This window comes from Arachis ipaensis, chromosome B6, assembly GCF_059453495.1.
Source record: "Arachis ipaensis isolate K30076 ecotype BB chromosome B6, ASM5945349v1, whole genome shotgun sequence".
Lineage (NCBI taxonomy): Eukaryota > Viridiplantae > Streptophyta > Magnoliopsida > Fabales > Fabaceae > Arachis > Arachis ipaensis.
Genome location: NC_142441.1, coordinates 92,476,595 through 92,481,030, shown reverse-complemented (window position 1 = coordinate 92,481,030; position 4,436 = coordinate 92,476,595). Strand labels below are relative to the sequence as shown.

Genomic DNA, 4,436 nt, shown 5'->3' with positions numbered 1-4,436 from the left:
AAGCTTAGAGCTGATGTTCAAACCTTCAGACAGAAAGAAGGTGAATCCCTCTATGAAGCTTGGGAAAGATACAAACAGTTGACCAAAAAGTGTCCTTCTGACATGCTTTCAGAATGGACCATCCTGGATATAGTCTATGATGGTTTATCTGAGCTATCAAAGATGTCACTGGACACTTCTGCAGGTGGATCTATTCACCTAAAGAAAATGCCTGCAGAAGCTCAAGAACTCATTGACATGGTTGCTAATAACCAGTTCATGTACACTTCTGAAAGGAATCCTGTGAGCAATGGGACGCCTATGAAGAAGGGAGTTCTTGAAGTTGATACTCTGAATGCCATATTGGCTCAGAGCAAAATATTGACTCAGCAAGTCAATATGATTTCTCAGAGTCTGAATGGAATGCAAGCTGCATCCAACAGTACTCAAGAGGCTTCTCCTGAAGAAGAAGCTTATGATCTTGAGAACCCTGCAATAGCAGAGGTGAATTACTTAGGTGAACCTTATGGAAACACCTATAATTCATCCTGGAGAAATCATCCAAATTTCTCATGGAAGGATCAAAAGCCTCAACAAGGCTTTAATAATGGTGGAAGAAACAGGTTTAACAATAATAAACCTTTTCCATCATCCACTCAGCAACAGACAGAGAACTCTGAACAAAATACTTCTAATCTGGCAAACTTAGTCTCTGATCTGTCCAAGGCCACTGTGAGTTTCATGAATGAAACAAGGTCTTCCATTAGAAATTTGGAAGCACAAGTGGGCCAGCTGAGTAAAAGGATCACTGAAATCCCTCCCAGTACTCTCCCAAGCAATACAGAAGAGAACCCAAAAGGAGAGTGCAAGGCCATTGACATAAGCACCATGGCCGAACCTACAAGAGGAGAGGACGTGAATCCCAAGGAGGAAGACCTCCTGGGACGTCCAGTGATCAATAAGGAGCTTCCCTCTGAGGAACCAAAGGACTCTGAGGCTTATCTAGAGACCATAGAGATTCCATTGAACCTCCTTATGCCCTTCATGAGCTCTGATGAGTATTTCTCTTCTGAAGAGAATGAGGATGTTACTGAAGAGCAAACTGCCAAGTTTCTTGGTGCAATCATGAAGCTGAATGCCAAATTATTTGGCATTGATACTTGGGAAGTTGAACCTCCCTTGTTCATCAATGAACTAAGTGATCTGGATCAACTGACATTGCCTTAGAAGAGACAGGATCCTGGAAAGTTCATAATACCTTGTACCATAGGCACCATGATCTTTAAGGCTCTGTGTGACCTTGGTTCAGGAATAAACCTCATGCCCCTCTCTGTAATAGAGAAACTGGGAATCTATGGGGTGCAAGCTGCTAGAATCTCATTAGAGATGGCAGATAATTCAAGAAAATAGGCTTATGGACAAGTAGAGGATGTGTTAGTAAAGGTTGAAGGCCTTTACATCCCCTGCTAATTTCATAGTGCTGGATACTGGAAAGGAAGATGATGAATCCATCATCCTAGGAAGACCTTTCCTAGCCACAGCAAGAGCTGTGATTGATGTTGACAGAAGTGAAATAGTCCTTCAATGGAATGAGGACTCCCTTGTGTTTAAAACTCAAGGATCTCCCTCTGCAACCATGGAGAGGAAGCATGAAAAGCTTCTCTCAAAGCAGAGTCAACCAGAGCCCCCACAGTCAAACTCTAAGTTTGGTGTTGGGAGGCCACAACCAAACTCTAAGTTTGGTGTTGAACTCCCATATCCAAACTCTAAGTTTGGTGTTGGAGAGTTTCAACAATGCTCTGAACATCTGTGAGGCTCCATGAGAGCCCACTGTCAAGCTATTGACATTAAAGAAGCGCTTGTTGGGAGGCAACCCAATTTTTATTTATCTAACTATATTTTTCTTAGTTATATGTCTTTATAGGTTCATGATCATGTGGAGTCACAAAACAAACAAAAAAATCAAAAACGGAATCAAAAACAGCAGAAGAAAAATCACACCCTGGAGGAGCATCTGTCTGGCGTTCAGCGCCAGAACAGAGCATCGTTCTGGCGCTGAACGCCCAAAATGGGCAGCTTCTGGGTGCTGAACGCCAGAACAGGCATGGTTCTGGCGTTCAACGCCAAAAATGGCACACAAATGGGCGTTGAACGCCCAAAATGGCCACCAACCTGGCGCTGAACGCCCAGAGTTGTGTGCAAGGGCATTTTGCATGCCTAAATTGGTGCAGGGATGTAAATGCCTTGACACCTCAGGATCTGTGGACACCACAGGATAACCTCAAGATCTGTGGACACCACAGGATCATCTCAGGATCTGTGAATCCCTCACCCACCTCACCCTCTCTCTCTCCATTCATGACCATCCCTTCTGTTCTCCATTCACCACTCACATCCATACACAGATCCCTCCATCTCCTCCATATCTTCTTATTCTTCTATGGCGAGCAACATTCTAAGTTTGGTGTGGTAAAAGCATAGCTTTTTTGTTTTTTCCATAACCATTGATGGCACCTAAGGCCAGAGAAACCTCTAGAAAGAGGAAAGGGAAGACAAAAGCTTCCATCAAGGGTCTATAGCTCAGTGGTAGAACATTTGACTGCAAATCAAGAGATCCCTGAGATACCTCAGGGGATTCATTTTCTTCCACACAATTATTGGAAGCAACTAAGGGTGGAACATCAAGAGCACTTCATCATCCTTCATGAAATCAGAGAAGATCTAAAAAGCAATGAAGGAGGAGCAACAAAGGCAAGGAAGAGACATAGAAGAGCTCAAAAACATCATTGAAACGCCATCATCACTAAGGTGGATTCATTCCTTGCTCTTATTTCTTCTTTTTTTTTTTTCGTTTTCTATGTTATGGTGCTTATCTATGTTTGTGTCTTCATTACATGATCATTAGTAGTTAGTAACTATGTCTTAAAGATATGAATGTCCTATGAATCCATCACCTCTCTTAAATGAAAAATGTTTTAATTCAAAAGAACAAGAAGTACATGAGTTTTGAATTTATCCTTGAACTTAGCTGAATTATATTGATGTGGTGGCAATGCTTCTTGTTTTCTGAAAGTATTCTTGAACAGTGCATATGTCTTTTGAAGTTGTTGTTTAAGAATGTTAAATATGTTGGCTCTTGAAAGAATGATGACTAGGAGACATGTTATTTGATAATCTAAAAAACCATAAAAATGATTCTTGAAGCAAGAAAAAGCAGCAAAGAACAAAGCTTGCAGAAAAAAAAAATATAGGCGAATAAAAAAAAATTTATATAGAAAGAAAAAGCAAGCAGAAAAAGCCAAAGCTCTTAAAACCAAGAGGCAAGAGCAAAAAGCCAATAACCCTTAAAACCAAAAGGCAAGGGAAATAAAAAGGATCCCAAGGCTTTGAGCATCAGTGGATAGGAGGGTCTACAGGAATAAAATCATGGCCTAAGCGGCTAAACCAAGCTGTCCCTAACCATGTGCTTGTGGCGTGTAGGTGTCAAGTGAAAACTTGAGACTGAGCGGTTAAAGTCAAGGTCCAAAGTAAAAGAAGAGTGTGCTTAAGAACCCTGGACACCTCTAATTGGGGACTTTAGCAAAGCTGAATCACAATCTGAAAAGGTTCACCCAATTATGTGTCTGTGGCATTTATGTATCCGGTGGTAATACTGGAAAACAAAGTGCTTAGGGCCACGGCCAAGACTCATAAAACAGCTGTGTTCAAGAATCATCATACTGAACTAGGAGAATCAATAACACTATCTGAACTCTGAGTTCCTATAGATGCCAATCATTCTGAACCTCAATGGATAGAGTGAGATGCCAAAACTATTCAAGAGGCAAAAAGCTACAAGTCCCGCTCATCTGATTGGAGCTATGTTTCATTGATAGTTTAGAATTTATAGTATATTCTATTCTTTTTATCCTATTTTCAGTTGCTTGGGGACAAGCAACAATTTAAGTTTGGTGTTGTGATGAGCGGATAATTTATACGCTTTTTGGCATTGTTTTTAGTATATTTTTAGTAGAATCTAGTTACTTTTAGGGATGTTTTTAATATATTTTATGTTAAATTCACATTTCTGGACTTTACTATGAGTTTGTGTGTTTTTCTGTGATTTCAGGTATTTTCTGACTGAAATTGAGGGACTTGAGCAAAAATCAGATTCAGAGGTTGAAGAGGGACTGCTGATGCTGTTGGATTCTGACCTCCCTGCACTCAAAGTGGATTTTCTGGAGCTACAGAACTCGAAATGGCGCACTTTCAATTGCGTTGGAAAGTAGACATCCAGGGCTTTCCAGCAATATATAATAGTCTATACTTTGGCCAATAATAGACGACGTAAACTGGCGTTCAATGCCAGCTCTCTGCCCAAATCTGGCGTCCAGCGCCAGAAAAGGATCCAAAACCAGAGTTGAACGCCAGAAATGGATCAAAACCTGGCGTTCAACTCCACAAATGGCCTCTGCACG

At 41.0% G+C, this 4,436-nt stretch overlaps 1 non-coding gene across 1 annotated transcript; it reads right to left on the bottom strand.

Annotated features, from left to right (window-relative positions):
* LOC148561778 (small nucleolar RNA R71) lies at positions 1–108 on the bottom strand. Its single transcript, XR_015887361.1, has one exon. It is a non-coding gene; the product is annotated as a small nucleolar RNA R71 (small nucleolar RNA).
* Positions 109–4,436: the final 4,328 nt, after the last annotated feature.